Source organism: Macrobrachium rosenbergii, chromosome 56 (genome assembly GCF_040412425.1).
Source record: "Macrobrachium rosenbergii isolate ZJJX-2024 chromosome 56, ASM4041242v1, whole genome shotgun sequence".
NCBI classification, from domain to species: Eukaryota; Metazoa; Arthropoda; class Malacostraca; order Decapoda; family Palaemonidae; genus Macrobrachium; species Macrobrachium rosenbergii.
Window position 1 is genome coordinate 44,465,399 of NC_089796.1, and position 24,868 is coordinate 44,490,266.

At 36.0% G+C, this 24,868-nt stretch overlaps 1 protein-coding gene across 6 annotated transcripts in view; it reads left to right on the forward strand.

Annotated features, from left to right (window-relative positions):
• The window catches only part of LOC136836302 (ras-related protein ced-10-like), a 383,808-nt gene that overhangs the window by 222,442 nt on the left and 136,498 nt on the right, over positions 1-24,868 (forward strand). The window contains exon 1 of one of the 6 annotated variants that reach the window (XM_067100419.1): positions 14,107-14,366. The exons of 3 other annotated variants lie outside the window; for them this stretch is intronic. The gene's annotated coding sequence lies outside the window, so the exon portion shown is untranslated. Of the gene's footprint in view, positions 1-14,106; positions 14,367-23,843; positions 23,955-24,868 lie in introns of those variants that run through there. 2 more of the 6 variants (XM_067100421.1, XM_067100422.1) reach the window with 2 other exon arrangements.

Below are 24,868 nucleotides of genomic sequence, written 5' to 3' on the forward strand. Positions count from 1 at the left end.
ATGAACACGTGTGTTCAGCGAGAACTTGTTTCATTTCAATTGTCATCTGTTGAGATAAGAGAGAACACTTTGTTTTGGGTTAACATGAGGACAGTTTGGAATAACAGTTGCCGATGCGTTCAGGGAATCAACTCAGTTTTTCGTCTTGTTTATAAAACACGTCAGTCATAATTAGCCGATGGCTGTATGTTGCGGTCGTGTAGAGGTTCCTGTAAAAGATTTGCCCCATACGAGAATAAGACGAGTGATTTCACCAAGTTACATACAGGGCTCTGATCACGTGCGCCCCTTTGAGAGAAAGAGTAACATGTCCTGATCAGTTACATCATGTTTTGTAAGATTGCATTCAAAACGTTTTATGGCGAGTGACGTCAACTTCCGTCTAGAAATTTCTCTTTTGGTATCTCGTAACCAAAATGCCTTAATGACGTCATGTAATTGTTTCATATGGTACTGGAATTCTGAAATCTGTTTCATTCTTATTCTTGAGACACCAACCTGTCTGGTTCACTCTCTTTATCTCTCTCTCTCTCTCTCTTTCTTCAAAAGAGAGAAGTTATTAATTAACGTAGAATATTGTGGTCACTGGTGTTAGTCTTAGTTTTTTTTTTTTTTGAGATCTGAGGGTAGGAAAGTGTAACGGCGCATTATTAAAAGTGTGTTTTGTGGAAAAGCTGCTGCAGCAAGTGATTTTACAAAAATTTTCACAAACTTGTGTAAGGTAACGTGAATTTTACTTATAAATATCGTGGTATAATAAATTAGGGAAATTTTGCCTTAGTGAAATTATTATTGATAAAGCTTTTGTGTATTTTTGAGTGTTCTTGTGTTTGCAATCTCTTCATATTTTCACATTTTTTTATGTTTGTGATATAACATTTATTCACATAGTATTTAAATATTTCTTGGTAATTTAATATTGCATATTTGATTTAATTTTCATTTATTAAGATTTTCTTTTCAAATCTTAAGTGATTCTTGATAGTTTAAATTTTGCTTGATTAATTTAAATTCCTGATAAAGTTTTTGTGAATTAGTTTTGTTTCATAATTTAATTCAAAAATTAATTAGGTTTTATTTTCAAGTAATAGTAAATTTTTCAGATTGTGAATTCTAATTAAAAATTTTGAATTTAAAAATAAACTTTTTGTATGTAATATATTTAGAAAAACAGTGTTTCACTTATTGACCACCAGTGAATAGGATTAATTGAGTGTGCATAAGGCAAAGTGATAAACATGTTTTGTTCTTTTAGTTTTGCTAAAGTGAATTAAGACCAGGGAAACTGTTAAAGTTGTGTGATGGAGTGATGCCCTTTACTCTAGAATATTTCTTGTTTAATTGTTGATACCTCACATATTCTGATGAACTGAGTTTGATTTTTCAAGTGATTAATAAGTTTTTTAAGAGATCACTGTTACCTTTAGAGTACTCAGTCATAATTTCCTATTATTATGAGAGTTCAGATATCTGGCTGAAGTGAGGTAAATTTTTGAATTTTGAGACTAGTTGTGTAATAACCAGGTACTTGGTACGCATTGTGACAATATTATTTTGGTGCCCAGACCTGGGAACAAAACAAAATATCACTTTGGTTTATGGTTTATACTGGTGGCGTTAGGGATATATTTTGACAGGAGAGTGACCACATAGTAATTTTTTGCTTTGTATTGTGAATTATTTAGTTGAGTAACTTAGAGAAAATGGCTCTGTTTGATGTTCAGAAGTTTTTAGCAGCTCCTTCCATCCAAGAGTTATCTGAATCCAACCTGACTAAGGCACAGTGGACTGCTTTAGCAGTGGCATGTGGGGGTAATGTGTCTAGTGGTATGATTAAGGCACAAATCAGATGTATTACAAACCAAGCATTGTTGGAATCTGGTAAAATAGATGAAGAGTTAGAAGAGGCACAAGAATTGTTGTATGCAGCTGAGGAAAAATTTTTATAAATAAGGAAGAGCAAAAAAAAAAAGTGATACAGAAGCAGAGCTTAGACACATAGAAGCAGTAGAAAATTTGATTAAGCTGAAGATGCAGGCTGAAAGAGAGAAAATACAGGCTGAAAGAGAAAGAAGATAGAGAGCAAAGAGAAAGAAAAGAAAGAGAAGAAGAAAAAGCAGCAGAAGAAGAAAGAGGAAGAGCAAACAAGGAAAGAGAAAGAGCAAGACATGAAAGGGAGATGGAGTTAATAAAAGCTCGATCCACAGTACCTGTAACACAGTCTAACCCTACCTCTAACCCTACCCAGGATATTTCAGACCCTGTATTTGATGTAGTAAGAGTGCAGAAGTTAATTCCAAAGTTTACAGAAGCTCCAGATGAGTTTTTTGATCACTTTGGTAAAGGAAGACGTGCCTATTTAGCCTTATCAGCTGATCAATGTAAAGAGTACAAGGTACTCAAACACATTTGCTACAAGTTTACCAGATGACCCTTGAATATTATAATGAAAGATTCAGATCTTTGAGAAAGGATGACAAGATGATTTTCTTGGATTATGCCTACAAAGTAAGATGTTTTAAACGATGGTATGGACGAACTTGAGGAGTTAGTAGTCCTAGAGCAATATCTTAGAGGAATTCCTGAACACATAAGAGGCTATTTAAGAGAGAGAGAGAGAGAGAGAGGTTAAGAAACTTGACAAAGCTGCTACATTGAGTGAGGATCATAATATCATTTGTAGCAAAAGAAATTATAATGTCAATTACCAGAACCAACAACGCACAGGTTTCAGGTCTCATCCAAATTTCGTGAACATTACAACTGGAAACTTTCTAGTGGCTATGCCAATACAAAGCCAGGTACTGTAATACCCCTCAGCAACTGAATGTTAAATCCTCATCATCCAGTCTGTTCTCAAGACAGATACAGAATATTGTTGTCTGCTACAAGTGTGGAAGAGTAGGACACTACAGTCGAGATTGTTATCAAATACAGGAGCAGACCAAACCAGTTGGTGAAGTGGTTAAAGGTGACCAGGTGAAGCAAACTATGAAGAGCAGTGTGGGAAGACTGAGACAGTTGGGAAGACTGAGACTAAACAAGCAGAATGTTTAGCAACCAGTGGAAATGTAACTTCAAGCAGTGAGTGGCTGAGCAGCTTGGAGGCCTTTAAGCCATCTATCTATGAAGGTATGCTGGCAACTCAAGGAGGGAGTGTGCATGTACCAGTCAAGGTATTACGTGATATGGGGAGTAACCTTAGTTTGGTAGTTCGTGGTGCTAACCCACAGTTGGAGAAGAATCTCATCGGAAATTCAGTTATTTTGAAGGGTATAGGAGGAGAAGAGGTAACTCCTATATGCCTCATACACCTGTCCTGTGAATTGGTGATGGGGAATATTGATTTTGCTGCAGAGGGCTCACTAACTGTTGAAGGTGAGCATGTTTTACTGGGTAATAGAGTTGGTGGTGTACCATTTGTTCCTTGTCTTATAGTGACAGACAAACCGTTAAGGATTAGTTCTACGGTAGATTTAGAGAAGAAAAACCCCCACCTGTTTCCAAGTTGTGTAACTACCAGGAGTATGAAGAGAACTATGTTTACAAGTGAAGAAACTGAGGATTTGCCTGTACCAGAAGGATTACATGAAGGATCTTTGAGCTTAGGAGAGCTGTTCCAGGAAAGTGAAGTTTCCCCTAGTGTTAGTAATGAAGAGATTACCCAAGAAGAGGATCCTGTTGTTATTGAAGAGACTCTGAGTAGTCAAAGTGTTCCTGAAGATAGTAGTGAAACTACGGAAGCAGAGTTAGCAGATATGGAGAGTTCAGCCCTTGAAGTTGGTCAAGTGACTAGAGAGAAGCTAATGGAACTGCAGAAGAGGGATACAACGTTGGCTGATCTGTTCTTCAGAGTTGTTGATCAAGGAGAGATGCAACAAACTCCTACCCGTTATTATCTAAAGGAATTTTTGCTAATGAGGAAGCATCGACCTGCAGATATACCAGGAAATGCTGAATGGGGTGACTATCATCAAATTTTGATTTCATATCCATTGAGGAAGCAAGTTGTAGTAGTAGCGCACGAGTCTGGACAAATGGGAATCAGGAGGACTGTTGAGAAGATTATGAAGTACTTTCTCTGGCCTGGACTTCACAAGGATGTTAGCAGATTTTGCAGAGAGTGTCACACATGCCAAATAGCTGGAAAACCAAATGAAACCATTCAGAAAGCACCCCTACAACCCATAGAAGTTAGACGAGAACCCTTTAGCAAGATGATTATAGATGTGGTTGGGCCGCTTCTGAAAATAAAAAAAGGAATGAATATCTGTTAACATTAATGTGTCCAGTAACTAGGTATTCTGAGGTAATTCCTGTAAGAAGTATAAGTGCAAAGGTAACTGCTGAGAAGTTGGTGGAGTTTTTCTCCAAGTTTGGAATTCCATAAATTGTGCAAAGTGATAGAGGAACGAACTTTTCTTCAAAATTGTTCCAGGATGTGATGAACTTGTTAGGAGTAAAACAACAGTTATCAACTGCTTATCATCCAGAGACTCAAAGAGCCTTGGAAAGGTTCCACCAGACATTGAAAAGTATGTTAACTAAGTATTGTAATAAATCAGGAAGAGAATGGGATGCTGGTTTACCCTTGATGTTATTTGAAGTTAGGAATGCTTATCAAGATGAAATGATTTTTGGTCGAGACGTCAAAGGTCCATTAAAGGTTCATGCAGAGAATTGGAAAGAAAATCAAGAGGAAATCCAAGGAGAATATGTGAAGAACTTGAGGAAAAGTATAAGAGAAATTAGAAAATTCTCTTTAGAAAATCGGGAAATAAGTCAAGATAAAATGAAAAGAAAATATGATGCTAAAACTAAGCTAAGAAATTTTAGTATTGGACAGCAAGTTCTAGTGTTCTTACCAGTGAAAAGATTTCCCCATACCAATAAGTTTCAAGGTTCTTATAGGATAATAGAGAAGTTAAGCGATCGAACTTACGTGATTGAAACACCAGGAAGAAGGAAACAACAGAGGAAGATACATATGAATCTTTTGAAACCTTACTTCTCAGAGACTAAAACTGAAACAGTGTCAGTAACACAGACAACTTCATCTACAGAGGACGATGATGGCTACGAATTGGGAGCTGAAAGCAAGATGAACAATTCTTCAATATTGGAAAATTTGGAAGATAAACTAAAATATCCCAGTGTTGAGCAAAGTAGTGAATTTAGTGATGTAATTCAAAGTTTCCCTGAAATTTTTGTAGCTGTACCTAGGCGTACCAATCTGACAAAGCATGAGATAAAGATCAGAGAAGATGGAAAACCTTTTAAACAGAGCTTATCGCTTAATACCTTTTCATCGAGATGTTTTGAAGAAAAAAGTTGAATATTTGTTGCAGCATGGATTAGCAAAACCCAGTTCAAGTCATTATAGTTCTCCTTGTGTGTTGGTGAAGGAACCAGATGGCTCATTTAGGATGTGTACTGATTACAGGAAACTGAATTCCATCAGTGTGGCTGACAATTATCCATTGTCTCCTATTGATCAATTACTTAATAATATTGGGCAAGCCAAATTTGTTTCCAAGATAGACTTGTTGAAAGGATATTATCAAATTCCCTTAGATGAGAATGCTAAGTTGCTGTCAGCTTTCATTACTCCTTTTGGACTGTAGCAATACACTGTTTTGCCGTTTGGTCTGATGAATGCACCTGCAATATTCTAGCGAGTGATGGATCAACTGCTAGGATCAGTAGGAGGAGTAGGTGTATACCTTGATGACATTGTGATTTATTCTAATACATGGGAAGAACATCTGAAGATATTAAGGAAAGTGTTCAAGAAACTACAGGAAGCAGGACTAACAATCAACTTACAAAAAAGTGAGTTTGGAAAGGCAACTGTTCAGTATTTAGGATTTGAAGTTGGAAAAGTCCTTCTTGCTAAAACAGAAGGTACCCCTAAAGCTAAACCCCCTACTACGAGGAAACAGCTACAAAGATTTTTGGACTTGGCTGGACTTTATCGCAGATTCTGTCCGAATTTCTCAGCCATAGTAGCTCCCCTGACAGATTTTGTAACCGTACTGTGTAGAGGTAGAGAACATTTTTTGAAAGAACAGTTTAATTGTCGATTATTTATCCTGTTCTGAATCGTTGGATTCAAACCCGGGATAACTAATCTTCTGGGGGGAAAAATTTCATGATGTTGCCTTGTAATATGTATATCATGCAATATTTTGATATATTTACTCTTTTATCTATCGTGTGTTATATGTAATGATAGTGATTGTTGAAGTGTCATATTTAGTTTGGCATCAGATCTCAAAGGAACTAATGATTTAAATAACTTAATAGCATAATTTAGAATTGATAATACAATTTTAATAGCAACGTAGTATATTAACGTGTGTGTTCAACGAGAACTTGTTTCATTTCATTTGTCATCAGTTGAGATAAGAGAGAGCGCTTTGTTTTGGGTTAACATGAGGACAGTTTGGAATAACAATTACCAATTCCTTCAGGAAATCAACTCAGCTTTTCGTCTTGTTCATAGAACACGCCAATCATAATTAGCCAATTGCTGTATGTTTCGGTCATGTAGAGGTTTCTGTAAAAGATTTGTCTTGTACGAGACTAAGACGAGTGATTTCACCAAGTTACATACATGGCTCTGATCACGTATGCCCCTTTGAGAGAAAAAGTAACATGTCCTGATCAGTTGCGTCATGTTTTGTAAGATTGCATTCAAAACGTTTTATGAGGAGTGAGGTCACCTTCCTTCTAGAAATTTCTTTTTTGGTATCTCATAACCAAAATGCTTTAATGACGTCATGTAATTGTTTCATATGGTACTGGAATTCTGAAATCTGTTTCATTCTTATTCTTGAGACCAACCTGTCTGGTTTCTCTCTCTCTCTCTCTCTCTCTCTCTCTCTCTCTCTCTCTCTCTCTCTCTCTCTCTCTTCAAAAGAGAGAAGTTATTAATTAACGTAGAATATTGTGATCACTGGTGTTAGTCTTAGTTTTTTTTTGAGATCTGAGGGTAGGAAAAGTGTGATGGCGCGGCGCCTTATTAAAAGTGTGTTTTGTGGAAAAGCTGCTGCAGCAAGTGATTTTACAAAAATTTTCACAAACTTCTGTAAGGTAACATGAATTTTACTTATTAATACCATGGTATAATAAGGTAGGGAAATTTTGCCTTAGTGAAATTATTATTGATAAAGCTTTTGTGTATTTTTGAGTGTTCTTGTGTTTGGAATCTCTTCATAATTTCACATTTTTTTTATGTTTTTGATGTAACATTTATTTACGTAGCATTTTAAATATTTCTTGGTAATTTAATATTGCATATTTTATTTTATTTATTTTTATTAAGATTTTCTTTTCAAATCGTAAGTGATTCTTGATATTAAATTTTGCTTGATTAATTTAAATTCCTGATAAAGTTTTTGTGAATTAGTTTTGTTTCATAATTTAAATCAAGAATTAATTAGGTTTTATGTTATTTTCAAGTAATAGTAAATTTTTCAGATTGTGAATTCTAATTAAAAATTCTGAATTTAAAAATAAATTTTTGTATTTAATATTTTTAGAAAAAAATTGTATCATTTATTGAACAGGATTGATTGTGTGCATAAGGCAAAGTGATAAACATGTTTTGTTCTTTAAGTTTTGCTAAAGTGAATTAAGACCAGGGAAACAGTTAATGTTGTGTGATGGAGTGATGCCCCTTTTACTCTAGAATATTTGTTGTGTAATTGTTGATACCTCACACATATTCTGATAAACTGAGTTTGATTTTTCAAGTGATTAATAAGTTTTTTAAGAGATCACTGTTACCTGTAGAGTACTCATTCGTAATATCATATTATTGTGAGAGTTCAGGTATCTGGCTGATGTGAGGTAAATTTTTGAATTTTGAGATTATTTGTGTAACAACCAGGTACTTGGTATGCATTGTGACAATATATATATATATATATATATATATATATATATATATATATATATATATATATATATATATATATATATATATATATATATATATATATATGCACACTTATGCTCCATTACATGCATTTCAGTTTTCATTTTCAGCGAGTAAAGTTCTCTCCAGGAATGCTGTGTCGATCTTGGAAAGATACAGTTTATTAAATAAAGGATGAAACCTTCAGACAGTTTCGCTACTCATTCAAAGACATTTCAATTATTAAGGAATCTGCAATAATTTGTGGTACATGTATATTTTTATGTTTTGTACACATCCATGTGCTTTAAGATGTTAAAATATGCTTCCTTAATGTCAGTTCATTCGCTTGTAGTCTTCTTTCTGCTTCCCAGGTATGTTCTCTCTACAGGACTAAACACTAACTCATGTGCCTGCTTGTTTTACACGCTTTTTTATTTGTAGTGTTCAGTTTTCCTTCCTATCTTTATGGTTGAGTGTTTACTTAAATACAGTGTACTGTTAGTTTTTTTTTTTTAATCAGTTCCGAAAGGTTGGTTAGATTATCCATTCACCGATACCGACTGATGCTCCTCTTCACCTTTAATGTACGATACTCGATAACATAGTGGTTGTGTGTTATATTCTGTTTCTGTATGGCGTCTGCTGTCGGATTTTTTCATAATGCGATTGATTTGATTCATACACAAACACCCGATTGGCTTTTTCTGAACACACACGATATATTATGTACACTCGATTATCTACCATCGCCACCGGCTTGCATTTGGAAGTTTATCTTTCATGCAATTTGTCCTTCCCCTTCTTGCAGACTTCTCCATCATCTTTTTGTCTTTTCGCAGCTTGTTTCACCACCCCGTCCATAAACTATTTAAAATAGCATGTTAACCTTGCCAAGCGCTATTTTCTCACAGAAAATCTTTTCAGCCTTCCTTTCAACATAATTTCTTAGGATTTCATCTTCATTGTCAGGTGTTTGAAATTTCAGACCATCTAACAGGCCAGCAGCTCATTAAGACTGCATCTTCGTTAGCCTTTTCGCTCCCCCTGGTAAACATTCACAAGGTTCACTAACGCCACATTCGGCCGCTTTTTTACTCTCAGGCCTCTCGGATAACTCTCTCACATTGCACGACTCCTAACTCATGTTTCCCTGTTAACTGAAGATTTCTCTCTTCAACTGCAATCCTGATCTGAGCTTCTGTATACAGTGAAGAATGTAAATATTTCCTAGAGAGAGGTTGGGGTTGTCGGTGGGGGGGGGGGGGGTGGAATTCGCTTTTGAGCAGAATTTCAATTACCGTACTGGAACGTTTTATCTCGAGAGATTCTGTAATGACTCTTTTCGGTTATTGACTATGAATGCTAGAAAACACAAGGGGATGAAAATAAATGATTATGAAAGCTGAATTAGTTGCAAGCCGTAGAGTGATAGGAGTGAGATCTTTATAAAAGGTTTAGTGCAGATGAAGTGTTTAGGGGGACGTTGGGGAGTAGGGAAGGTTTGTTTACCCAGTTTTGCATGAAGCTGAATGTGATTTGGTGGAAGAAAATGTGATGGATTGGCTGCCTGTTGTCAGTGTCGACGAAGGAGGGATGAAGAAATGTAATGTTAAAGTTAAATATAAAAGTAACCATTCGGAAATACCTGGACGAGTGCTTTTAGTGTGTTTAGTCCTGTAGAAGGATCGGGAGATCTTGCGATTTTGTCCTAAGGAGTGTCGGTATGGTGATTTGAAAGTGCTGGTATAGTAAAAGATAGAGGGCCAGGAAATTTTGGACACATGTTGCTTGCTAAAAAGTAGTAAATGGCGCAGCGTACCGGAATGTAAACGAAGCAATGGTGATGAGGCATCTGTCAAGGTGTGAGGTCATTGTAAGAACGTCGAGGATTTTTCCCAGGGCGGCAGCAATATTGTTGTCCGGTTTAGTAGGGGGAAAGATAATTAATAAGCCATTCTGTCGGTTGTTTATTTTTACAGACTGAGCAAAATCACACTTTTGTAAATAATGATGTTAGTTTTGGTATGTTTCCTATAACTTATCACCACGTTACTTTGTATGCACATTTCCATAAGTATAAATACTAATGTTTAGCAAATATAGAACATTGTTTTAAATCAGCAAAGGGCAAAGAATATGCCGCCATGTGCTGCTAACTATAAGTGAAGTGATGGTTCACGCTCTGATGCTCCGCTGCAGTAATGTAAAGACCCATAAAGTTTTTAATTGAAAAAGATTGATTGACTTCATAAATCTTAAGTAACATTGGGCGTATCGTTGTGAAAGTTGGAACTCCATGACACAATTACGCTTGCTTCTTTTTAAGTGGTGTTGTTTATATTCATCAAGACATTGCAGCATATATATATATATATATATATATATATATATATATATATATATATATATATATATATATATATATATATATATATATATATATATATATATATATATATATATATATATATATATATATATATATATATATATATATATATATATATATATATATATATATATATATGTGTGTGTGTGTGTGTGTGTGTCTGTCGTGTGTGTCTCTGTATATGTATATACGTATTTGTACACGAGAATGAAAAGAATGAAACTTCAATTAGTAATTAATATTCGAATCTACCACTGTTTTTTGTTTGGAGAATTTCCTGTAGTCCTTTGAAAAACGCCCACATAAACATGTTTTTGTTCCGATCATGTTGGAATTGTCCGGCGTCGGTATGATCATGGGACCATTGTTATGAATTTCAATAACGGATTCAGTAGGTTAATGAATTTAGCTCAAAGGATTAAAGTTAGAACCTGTTAGAAGCAAATATGAGTGACAGATGGGAAGTGTCGTCATACAGCCTCAGCTTCCTCATTCGACTGTAATAACCCGTTGCCTATCAGGAGGGATTAGAAACCTCTCGCTAGTATATTCGAGTCATTCGTGTGTATTTGCCTTAGATTGTAGCTCTCGGGGAAAACTTACTTGCTCATTGTCGTTCTCTTCCTGACGTCGAATCCGACGTTTCTTTCCATTAATCTCCAGAATGATATATAGGTTCACTCGGTGTTGTGCTGGTTGGTATACGTGTAATGACATTACTCTTTCTTCCCGTGCAGTTGAGAGGCTTATGCATTCCACAAGAGCCAGCGCATGCGCGCTTACTCTCACATTGTGAGAGTGGCGCGAATGTTGCAGATGTGATATAAATTTGTGTAGGGATTCCAAGTTAACTCCTCCTCCCATGGCGAGGAAAGAATGGCTTTTACTCCTGTGGTCGGGAATTCAATGAAGGGTGCGTTCAAATTTAAACTTGTAATAACAGAGGAAACTGAAAGAATAGAAGAAACTGAAAGGAGAGACAAAAGCCGTTTGTAATCGCCTGAGATCGGTGGTTTGGGGGACAGCCAAGGACGTTGCACACGTTAAAACTAACAAACCGTTATTATTATTATTATTATTATTATTATTATTATTATTATTATTATTATTATTATTATTATTATTATCCAGAAACTGTTTAAGCGACAAGAAAAAGTCGACAAGCGAATCAGTTTACAATTCTCCCCCCTCCCATTTATTTATTTTAAAGTTCGCTGTGCATCCGCAAAAAACCGCTGTATCAGGAACGGCTGTTTCACTTCATCGTAATCTGATAGGCGTAAGGACGAAGGAAAGGTCCCGTGCTTCTCACGGATGTTTTGTGTTATCTACATATACGAAAAGTCTTTTTTTTTTATTGAGAGAAATTCATCTGATGTCTATTTCAGCTGAGGGGATTCACTAACAACCGCACTTCAATAAACAGGGCTTTGTATAGGCTACGAATGATTCAGATAATACTTGGTGTTAGTTGTTGTTGATGCTGGGAATCCTTTTGTTATGATTGTGTTATAGTTAATCTGATATATGTAGAAGTGTAGACCGAGAGGGATTGGATTTCCGATGTTCGCGCTTCGATACGTACATATTTTGTTGGACGGCGAATACAAGCATAATACTGCTAGTCTTCGTAGGGAATGATGTAGAGGCCTTTTGTGATCTCGGGATTAAAGTCGATATTATGAAATGGTGGCAAAGGGCCATATCCTTTCTTTTGGAAATGTATTTATAACTGTCATGTAACTAAATTTTCAGAACTTGAGAGGTTTTTTACTTTTATGGAATTTTCCGGTGAGTGAAAACGTATTACCTTTATTAATTTGAGAAATTTGCTTATATTATGTGTGTGTGGTTATAGATAGATATAACTGTAAATACAGTGTGTGTGATAATGTCTCGTCTCTATCGTTTGAGAGACTTACACATTTGAATTATTTTGCAATGAGTGATCTTTGGTAGACATCCTGACTGGGATGAAAGTCAAATTGTGCAAATAGTTTTAATTTCTAACTTTTAATTCGGTATCTAAGGAATCGGGTAAAATTTTTGCCTGGAATAAATGGCATGGCTTTTTTCTACGCATTTTCTTATTGAAAATGAATAATGAATTATATAAGTTAATTGCTCTTCATCTCCTTATACAATGGTCAGATACTAAGAACACTCCCTTTACAAAATGAATAAAATGATTTCACACGAATATATTTTTTTACAAGCACTTTAAAGTAACGGGAATTATAAAAAAAAAATATCTTGTGGCCTGCTGCATTGATTGTCGTGTGTTCGCACTTGTAAAACGATGCCTCGGGGATACGCGAATGCACAAAAGAGACTGACGATAATCACTGGTTGAAAGGAAGCCTTTCAAGTTGCGATTAGAAGTGGAAGATGTCTCTTGTATTGTTGAGGATTATCGAAGATTATCCGGTATCCGTTTTCACTTTGCTGCTGAAAAGACGAAGGAAAGAAGCGAAAGGATAGGCCCTGGAATCTCTCTCTTCCGTATCAGTATAGACGCATTGGGCTTTCGCTAATGGCCAGCCCGCAGGGGGCTAGCGCCGTCAGTGCACCTCACGTGGTTCAATGTAGGCATTACTTAAGGTTCTTTGTAGCGTGCTTTCATCCCCTAGCTTCAGCCCCTTTCGTTCCTTTTACTGTACCTCCTTTCATATTCTCTTTCTTCCATCTTACTTTCCACCCTCTCCTAACAATTGTTTCAGGGTGCAACTGCAAGGTTTTCCTCCTGTTACATCTCTCAAACCCTTTAATGTCAATTTCTGTTTCAGCGCTGAATGACCTCATAGGTCCCAGTGCTTGGCCTTTGGCCTAAATTCTATATTCAATCAATCAATCAGTCAAGCTGCTGGCCAGAAAATGATGCCAGAATTCTTTCGTTCAGAACATAATGTGGGCCTCAGATTTTTCCTCCAGTATTTGTTCGCTTAAAAAGTGCTCATTTTATTGATAACGGAGTATCGCAAATACCACTGTGCGCTAGTTTTCAGATATTTCAGCTGGCCTTACTGTACTGTCGCTCTTTTCAACAAGATATATCAAGATACTTTTAAGGAGTTACCTAAGTCAAGAGGGAAGAAAGACACCTTTAAATGTATTGAAAAAAGTTTCTATATAAACTTGAAGTTAAATAAAACAATAGATGGCATGTGATTTTAATGATGACATTTTGATTTGTTGCCAAAATCTTTAAATGCACTTGCGCATGCACCCCCATATGTATGTGCATATTATATATTATATATATATATATATGCATATATATATATATATATATATATATATATATATATATATATATATATATATATATATATATATATATATATATATATATACATGTATTTGATTATATATATATATATATATATATATATATATATATATATATATATATATATATATATATATATATATATATATATATATACATGTTGGTAAGTTCAATCGTTCAGTCAAATGATACACATAATGCATTATAATCAGTTACCTGCGATATATATATATATATATATATATATATATATATATATATATATATATATATATATATATATATATATATATATATATAATATATTTATATTTTTTGCTGTCGCACGTTGGTAAGTTCAATCGTTCAGTCGTAAATGATTCGCCGTTTCTTATAATGCCATTATAATCTAGTTACCTGCGATCAACTGGAAGTTCTTATCTAAATGTCAGAGCGATTAGATAAAGTTGTGATAACCCGTAACTTGTGTTTGGCTCACATGAGGAAATACCATTCGCGATAATTGGTATTTAGGTGAGCGCGGCCGTGGTGTTCATACCCTGCAAATTGTATCGGTGTTTGTCTGGAATATCTCACAGTGATAAGTGTTCGCTGAGTTCGTGTGCTGGCAACGAATTCGCTGGAATTGTTTTCAAGAAATGTTGTGGCGAGTGGAAATTGCTGCCGAACCCTGTTGTTCCTATCTTCTTAACTCCGAACCTTCAGGCGGTTTTTAGATTATTGTTTGATGACAATGGATGTTGGCCTCAGGCGATATCCACTTGGTAAAGTGTTGATTTTAATTGTCCTTTTATGCTTAGTAAATTTTATCAGGAGCCGTTTGTATTAGAAATTTTATAGGAAATATACTTGCTGGCTCGTCAAATTACGCTCCGAAGGTAAAATTTAAGTATTTGCGGGGAGTGAAAGAAAAATATATCCATTTCATAGAAGAGGCATGTGGACCCTTCAATGAATATCCCAAACTCTCTCTCTCTCTCTCTCTCTCTCTCTCTCTCTCTCTCTCTCTCTCTCTCTCTCTCTCTCTCTCTCCGTTTTGGCCTAACATAACATTTACCAAGTAACCAGTGGGATGTCCTTTTTAACTTTGAAAAGAAATTCGGGTAATCCTCATCGAATCATAGTATCCGTATTTGGGCGATAGCAAATAAAAAATTGACACTTATCTTGACAAAATGCTTCCGTTATGTAGGATATTTTCCTTCAAACACGTTGTTAAGCGAATACTTTACAGGAAGTGTGACGGCCCTGGACCATCTCTGGATATCGTTCTGTTTCTCTTATGTTTACATTGATTAGTTTAAAAATCTTCTTGGTACTCTCATTTTCAAACATAATATAATCCCCGGAAATCGCTGCCAGTCACTGATGTGCCCTGTGTTACCAAAGTGTGATGGCCTGCTTCACGAACTTTAGAGAATCTTCTGATCTGGTCTGAAAGTCTGACAAAGGTCCTGTTAGTCAAACTCCTCACTTGCTGCTTTAGTCATAAGCATTGCTTGTGTCCTCTGACTCTGCTGCCGAGCGTGTTCTTGACAGGAAACTACGCATCGCTACACCAGTCTTAAAGTTGGCAATGTTAGTTTGAGTCCTTCCACTGTCATGTGTGTTAAGCCCAAAGGGATTCCCCGCCCACTCCCATTTTCTTCTACTTTATTAGCGAACTTTTCCAAACACCCTGCAGTGCATAGTCGTTCAAATACTGACAATTCAGCCCTTCACAAATAATCTAACGGCACGTGTTCATATCTCTGGAAGTTCGTTTTCAGCCTCTCATAACCCAGTGTTACGCTGTCATGCCATGTGAAACGGGGCGCAAACCTTGTTTATAAGACATATTCCATTTTATTCATAGTCTTCTAGTCTTTTCAATTGTTGTTAGGCCAGTAATATGATTGTCGGTAGGCTTAACAGTCCTTTATAACATCCACGCTTAGATTTTCAAACGGCCTTGCTTCCGTTCTGTTCCTGAATTATTTTACCGTCTGTTTACGAGGCAGAATTACGATCACTCCAGTTTCCCACTTTCGAAAATTAAAAAACAAAAGGTTGAGTCCTTTCCTGTCACCCATTTCTCAGTATCTTGCCCGTTGTATTGGTAAAATTTCGCCCATTGACATCACTGGGCCTTTCCCTTTGGTTTTATGAGATCATACCAATTGACTTCGCTAGGCCTCATTCCAGGCAGCGAACTCCTCTTTGGCTTCATTATCAGCGGAATACCTTGTCTGCTGGTATCACAGGAAGGTTTTGAGCAATAAAAATGGAGTACTTTTATTATTTTTTTTTCGTGGGAATCTGGGCAGTCTTTTGTTTCCTTCCTATATTTCATGGCGATGCATTGCAAGTTCTGGTGAAACTGATTTGACTAAATCAGATCGTAATGCCATCCAACTTAGTGCGCTGATTGTTCCCAGAGAGTCTCCTCTGTTGGATGTTCAAACTCACATTCCATCGGAGTCGCCTATTGATCAATGTCACATTTATGTTGTTTCTCTTTCTCTCTCGCTTCCTCTCTCAGGTGTTCAGAGCTTTTGTGATTTATAGCAGGAGAAATGAAGTTAAAGGAGAAAAGACGTTACGTCGATTGTTTAATCTGATGTGACAGAAGAGAGGCGTTTGGCTTTTGAAACTTTGGGTGTTATTTTCAGTCGGATGTTGATATTTTCTCCGGGATTAAAACAAAAAAAAAAAAAAGAAAAAAAATCAATTGTCTGTACGAACGTCGACAGGAAATCTGGTCTAACTATTAGGCATTGCAAAAGGCGAACTGCCTCGATGTAGGTCATTGCGGAGCGGCTTAAGGATTCCTTTTGTCGAAAGATGAATATCTCATAAATAAAAAATATTATACCGACGGATTAATGAACCATTCGCTCTTCAGACCTGATAAGTATTCCTATTAAAATAAGCGTTTAAATGTGTACATTAGTCGGGAAAAGCAGCGGAGGCAACATGAGATCTAGAGTAGTGATGATTAAATGTTTTTAGATGATTACCAACTGCTTTTGTGTATTGTTGTAAGCTTCTTAGCCAGCATATGCTTTTATTACAGCATTCATCTTTGCCACTGGCTACCTGCTTCTAGCTTCACTTTATCTTGTACTCTGAAATTCTCATCGTTCAGGATAAATCACAGTGATAACAATAATAGGCAGCGATCACAGCTACATTCTCAACCTAACTGCTGATTCCTGTATGAACTCCACAGCTCAGAAAACTAACACAGCAACTGTTTTATATACATATATATGTGTGTGTGTGTGTGTTTGTTTGTTTGTTTTTGTTTGTTGTTAGCTTTTAACTTTTTTATGGAAACATTCGAATTTTACAAATTTGTGATATTGTACTGATTACAGAGTGACAGTTATGGATGAATTATTGCTTCTAATAATTATAAAGCTCTGATATATTTTCTGTTAAAAGGTAATTTAAAATTTCATGGAATTTGCCAGTAATATATTGTTCTGAATGTATATACTAAATCAGACTATATTTTTAAAGGTAATAAGCAGTTGATAGTAGCATTCATTTGGCTTTTAAGTTATATGCTTTACTGAAGTGTACAGTACCACGAAGGTTCGTGGGATTTGCTCAATACATACGTCTTGGCATTCTCTTCTTGAATTTTTTTTTTTAAAGTAGCACATAAAACCAATCAAGACAGCTTTTGCGACAAATTGACTGTTGGAAAAGTTTCTTTGCCCAATCAGAGAGGACCCATTTTGATTTCCATCTCGGGCTGTGTTACCCCTCCCCCTCCCCTGATCCTTCGTGATGGAGGTATGGGAGTCGTGTATGGGAATCGCTGCCAGGCGACTCGGAAGTCAATAATGTCGTTATTCCTTCCTTTCCTAATTGTATTCACTTCCAAGAGTTGGGAAGGCGTGCGCCCTACCTCACTTTCTGGCTCTCGCCGGCTCTCTTTTGAGTTAGCTCCTTGGATTTATATGAAGCACCATACCTGATTCGTTGGCTCTCATGTAATGTACTGTAAATTGGTCCACGACTGTGCGTTCTGTTATGGGTGTTTAGAATCAGATACGTATATGTGTATATATATATATATATATATATATATATATATATATATATATATATATATATATATATATATATACTGTATATATATGTGTGTGTGTGTGTATATATGTACGTATATATATTATAGATATGTATATATATATATATTATATATATATGTGTATATATATACATATATTGTATGTTTCCGTTAGTACTTGACAATGTAGTGTTTTGGAGCATTGAGCGCATTTCAGTGCATAGGTTAATGCCTGATGATCTGTTGGCTCAGCAAAGGGGTCGATGAGCGAAAGTCACCTTAGATACAACCGCGTCAACGGCTCGTTAGCGGAAGAGCTTGTCAGCATTTTGTCTCGAATGTACTGGAAGCTTTGTCTGGTTAGAGCCCGAATATGGGTATGTCGTGAAGAAGGGGTTTGTGTGAAATGCTCAGTGGTCTGGTTAAACTAAGGTATGCTTACTTACTTGTGTGAAATAAGGAGTGGCTTTTAATGGCTGCGTTCACACCAAGGGAGTCGCGTCGAGTCACGAAGATTCATTTGATGCGGTTCAGTTTGACGAAACCCTGTCCACACCAAATGCGTCAATAATTCAAGTCTGTACTCATTTTTTTTTTCTTTATATTGCCACAATAGGTCTTGTTGAGAATGGGTGCATATTCTCTTGCTAAAATTAATGTTTCGCTGTGGCTTTGTCGTCGCAGTCATAAAAATAAACCTTGAATCTGGGTGCATCATCTTAACTAATAATGACAGTTTAGATGATTATTGAGAGAGAGAGAGAGAGAGAGAGAGAGAGAGAGAGAGAGAGAGAGAGAGAGAGAGAGAGAGGATCAACAAAGTTATTTTTCCAAGGTAAAAAGCCACTGATAAAACCACTGAAATATCGAATATTTCGTTACCCAGTAATTCTGGAGGAGAGCTCCACATCTATTTTGAGGTTTAAACTATGTTAAAAACCTTAAATATCAGGTTTTAATACATTAGACTACCTGAAAATGTGGAAAACCTCCCCAATCTAACAGATTACATATTTATTATAAAATATAGACCTGTGGGTAGTAAGGGGAAATTGAAAATTTCGGCTATTTTGAGTGGCTAAGTTAGGTTAGCCTATGGTTCATGGTAATATATAAGCAAAATGTATTGTTCAAAGCGTAATAAATGGTTCAAAATGAATCAAACTGTTGTTGTTTACCTGCACATGACATTGCAGCAGCAACTGCTTTCCATAAACTGACAATGAAGTCACGATCACGGTGGTTGGGGTCACTGGCATCATAGATAGCAGGGCGCTCCCGAACTAAGTTTATTAGTGGTTCGACCAGCATACTTGCAAACGGCACGTGAGACTCAATATGCCTGATGTCAAAAATAGGTCCAGCTCTATTTGTGACTTGAAGCGACACGACGCAATGTGACGTGATGTGACTCGACGCATTCGGTGTGAACGGTTTCTTTCAAAGGCCCCCCATACAGATCAGTGTTAAAACTTGGTTGGCGATTCATGATGCGTCATAAATTATCGTGACTTGACGAGACTTGACTCGACGCGACTCCCTTGGTGTGAACGCAGCCTTAGGGTAAGTGCTTGGAGCTTCTGTAGAAAGCCTTATATTCGTTTTGGAGGAGCCCAAGTGAGAAGGACTCTGAGGACCCAGTTCCCTGCTCTAAGGGTGAGTGTTAAAGATAGACAGTCAATTCACATTTTGGTGGCGTAACGTTTTGTTATTTCTTTTAACATTTCTTTCTGTGTGGTGTAATGGTGTTAATGTGATTTGTCTCTACAGATGTTTCATGGATGTTCATGCATGATGTGCATGCCCATGCATAGTCATGTATAGACAGACACACCAAAGAAAGAACGTGACCGCTTTGGGAACTGGTGACCTACAGACATAAAATTTGAACGGAGACTAAATAGTGATTGGGGTTGAGATAAGAAGAATCCCACTTACAGTTCTTGAACTGTTAATATGTTTGGGAAGACATTCACTTACCTTTTTTTCCATCTTAGTTTTATGCTTATTTACCATTTTTAGCCTGTCATATGTTGGATTTGCAGAGTAAACAATTTTTGTAAAACACGGTTTAATTTGCACAAGCTAGACGTATGGTTTTAGCGATCTCAAGTGAGAGAGAGAGAGAGAGAGAGAGAGAGAGAGAGAGAGAGAGAGAGAGAGAGAGAGACCACTTGATCATGACTACCAATCCTACAGGTAAGATAACTGTAGGATTATTCTGTATTACACACATATTTATATATATGTATATATATATATATATATATATATATATATATATATATATATACATATATATATATATATATATATATATATATATATATATATATATATATATATATATATATATATATATATATATATAATGTGTGTGTGTGCATAAAGTAGAGATGTTTATGCAGTGAATAAATACAACAAAAAGCTTGCGTCACATATAATGATCATAAAAAAATAAAGAGGTCCTGTTTAATTTTGTAATGTCGCATAAAAGTATGCAAAATCATAAGATCTAACCAAACCGTACTTTGCCATTTAGGTCCATCTGCTCCAGTACCTCTCGGGATCCTACCATCCTTCGATGTCTAGGCCTTCCTGCCCTCCTGCCTTCTGACACTTTCAGGAATTACTCTTTTCACCTTCATTTAGTTATTATGAACAAAGAGTCTTAAATTAAAACTCGATCCGTTATCTCCGAAAATGGTTGTGTTTTTAGTTCTTATGAACAAAGAGTTTTAAATCAAAACTCGATCCGTTACCTCCGAAGATGGTTATTATTTTTTGGTTGAGTTGTTTGTTTGTGTCAACGGGATTACACAAAACGCTATGTATGGATTTTTTGTTGTTTTAGTAAGATTGGGCCTAGCTACTGGTGATGAGTGATTAGATTTTGGGAGAGATAGGAATATAACTTTGGGAGAGATGGGCCTTCAAGCGGATGGATATTTCTGCCTGAAAGTTTTGCAGTTTCCGAAAGCTGTTGTTACACTAAAGATAAAATTTTTCCTCTTTCATTTGTCTCTATATTCCTCATTAAACATGTCTTCCCAATAGCTTCAGCTTTATTTTATACACATTTAACATCCACATTTCACTCCCATGCAGAAGCTACCTCAACGGTACCTTCATTCATTTTGGCTTCATTAGATACTTCGTTTACCAAATCTCGCATACGGCCTACTATATACCTTCCTTGCTTTGTTCTGATACTTGACTCTTTTTGCCACCCTACCTTCACCGGTTTTATTTACTTGCAACTACCATGAAAATCACCCAGTACCAAACTTCTACCATCTATATTAACGTTCATTGCTCCATGTGTCTGTTCACTCTCATAATATTAGTCTTGCTCACATTTACTCTGAACTTTCTACTCCTAGAAGCACTTTCAGATTCCTCAGATGTTTTGTGTCGTTTCTTTTAACTATTCGCCTTCAACATTTTATTGTCTTTTTTTTTCTTTTCTGTTATCTGTTGCCACACAACTGCACCGACGTCTACATACTGTTCTTTCTCATTTCTTGCATCACTCCATCTATGAAGATATCAGATAACCGTGGGGAATAACGCACCAGTGTCGCGAGATACTTCGACGCCAAATTGATCACCTCGTGTCTACATATTATCAGAAACTTTGCTTTCACTGTAAAATCTTTTGATTTCTTCTTGCCAGTTCACTTATATCACAAATCTCCTGCACCCTCAGAAGTTTTCCCTACATATTTGCTATATAGGGGTTAGTTTTTTCCCCGTACTCTCAGACATTTTTCTATAATAACTGTATCATAGTACGTTTGATCCACACTGTCTCTTCCTTGTCTAACCCAATAATGCTCTTCCCCTTTCACTTCATCTGTCATCTATGTTAACCTCTCAATTAAAACTCGACTGTATTACCTTCCCCATTGTGTTAAAAAAACGCTATTCCCTCAAATTCTTCGTCAGTATCATATTGACCCATGTGCACAGTAATTGCAGTTCCTATCACCTGTTCCTTTGGAGACTTTTCGTACAAGATGTGCCTTACAGACTCCGGTCAACCACTGAGTCGCGTTTTTAGCACCATACTGCAGTATCCCGCCTTTAATCCCATATTCCTGGAGTCTTGACATTTTCAGTATCTTAACTACCCACTTACAACTTCAGTATAAATATATATATGTAAATATATATAATATTTATATATATGTGTATATATATATATTATATAGAGGTGTGTGTGTTTATGTGCAGTATATATATATATATATATATATATATATATATATATATATATATATATATATATATATATATATATATATATATATATATATATGTATGTATGTATTCTGTATATAATGTATATAGATTATGTGTGTGGAGGTGCTGGGGAAACATTTTGTCATCTATCGACGATTAAAATGATGGAAACGTTGGACCTTTTCTTATACGCGCCCACACAAACACGTAGCTTACATAAGGAACCCCGAAATTAGAAAATGCACGTAAAATTATTTGAACACATAATATCATTGCATAGATTGCAAAGACAAGGCGCCGGGCCTTGTTCATCAATGCAGCGTCCTGTTTGATGCACTTGAGCAACTAAGCTGTGATAGATCGACAAAGCTCCGAATTTTAAAGAGCAATGCTTTTGCACTACACTATTTTGCACCTGGATCTGGCTCTTTTAAGCAATAATTTTATGCGTTTGTGTTTTTCAGTGTAACTGTTTCGTAATAGGAAGACTTCAGGATGCAGAACAAGAAAATAGAATTTTCATCTTCAACCGTTTGTATGAAAGTTATTTATATATATATATATTTATATATATATATATATATATATATATATATATATATATATATATATATATATATATATATATATATATATATATATATATATATATATATATATATATATATATATATATATATATATATATATATATATATATATATCTTTTATATATAATAATTTTATGAAACACATTGCAACTATGTAATCACGGTGTTTCAGCGTCTCTATCCTATAGTGTCACTACCTAAGTTTACTTCGTTACCTTTCAGTAGTGGTTGCCCAGTTTTCGGGTGTGACTTATTTTTCGTGGGCAAAGTATATAATTTTCTAAAATATTGTATAACCATGAAATTAGTGTCTATATGTAAATTACAACTGTTATGTATACTAAAGTAATAGCGAGATGCAGTTCATCAGATTCACAGGACCTGCTTCCAAAGTTCCTGATTTTCGAATCGCCCTTCTCACATGTCGGATGTTTTCACATGAAACGAGTAGAGCGTTTGGAGCTAAAAGTTGCATTCCTGTCTCTCCCCAAACCCAATCACTTATTTGCGGAAAGGAGGTTCGCCTCTAGTCAGAATTGTGTGTGACAACACGCAACTTTTTCCGTAATCCTGCTTAAAAAGAAACAAAGAAATAAACCGAACCAAATTTATAGTTGGCTGTTTGGTTTAGCTTGCCCAGAGGCGGCTTATCAGTGTGGCAAGGTTTTGCAGAGGATAGAGGACTGACGTGCATCTCCGGACTCTTCCTGCCAGGGAACACAAAACATAATCTTGGTGGAGGTAACTGTGACGTGTCGCTTCATCAAAATCCTGGATTAGTCAGTGTGTGCTGAACATGTACTTCCAGGTCGCTTTTGTCATGAATCGACGTGTGACTGAATGTCAAGGTTTTCAATGCCGGAAAATTCAAGGGTGAAAGTCGATCGAATGTGACATATTTTGATAGTTCTACTGAAGTGCCACAGAATGGCAGTGACAGCGCATAATTACAAGAGAAAAGACCCGGAGAAACCATACAATTTTTAATTGTGTAAAAAGAAGAGAATATAACAGTCAATAGATTTTTGTTATAAAGACACTTTTATATTACTGGTCTCCAAGATCATGTTCCATTCTCGCTGGTACTGTGTATAATAATAATCAAAATACAGTACAAACAGTTGCAGATATCTTCTGTATCATATATTTAGAATATTTCAAAACTCTTTTTCGTGGAAAAATGTTTTCTCCCTATTGAAAGAACACGGGTTTGACCAAAATAATTGCTTAAGGAGTTCCATAGACAAGTCTGAAAGAGTGGCGCAACACCAGCCCCTGTAATCTGATGGCTCATCGTCTTGATGAGAATGACATCAGCGCGTTTCCTGTTTCATAAGTTCACAGTCATTCCTTCGGACGTTTAGGAACAGGCTTTGGCGACGCACCGCTCGGCCCCGTTTTTCTCCAAGCTGGTGACTTGTATCGTCTTGTGTTGTGTGGTGACAAAACTTTCCGTAAAGGCTGGTGATATTTTCGTGATGTAGAGTGGAGTTATCTTCTAGTGCCAATAATTGTTATCCTCTCTGTTTGCTTATTAATGTGCTTTATTAGATCTTGCGAGTGTCAAACTAACAGAGTTTGATTTTAATCATGTGATTCATCGATCTGCCAGGATGTATTTTCCTTTGTGAGAATTCTGTTGAGTAGCTTGCACTCTGTTTGTGCTGTTTGGTGTGCAACATTCTTGCTGTTAAGACGTAACTTTTGTACATGATAGTAAATTATATTTCCTGAAATTAAAAGAAATCCTGCTCAAAAGTAAATAGACATACTATTGCTACGAGGTTGGGAAGTTATGTAAAACAGCATATGAATTCAGAAATTCCAAAACATTCCTTTTCTTAAGTGAAGGATTTGCTTGTTTTCATATAAATGAATTTGCATAATTTTTTCTCTCTCTCAGTGGGTAGTCACTACACTTCCCACCAAGGAGACACGAATTTGCTTTATCAATCTTTTCCTTATCCCAGAGACTTTGTCCCTTCTCAGTGTTATCTAAAAGTGTTATTTATATCCAGGGTATTTGTCTGCTGTCACTTTTATCTCTTAGAGCCTTTGTCTAGTATAGTGTGTTAGCGTTATCTGTATCACAGAGGCTAAACTTGGTTCACTTCAATAATATGCATATTCCAGAGGCTCCTGTTTGCTGTGTCAGATCTGTACTGTAACCTAGAACCTTTGTTTCTTGTGTCGGATGGTGACTATATCTCAGGACCTTTGGTCCATTGTGGTCTTGCCTATAGTGGCCCATAGCCTTGTCTGTTGTGTCTAATTTGAATAAGAAGTCTTTGTCTTTTGTAATGTGATTTAATTTCAGAATTAAGTATAAAGCCCAGAGAACGACAAGCATTTGTTTGGCGCACGATCT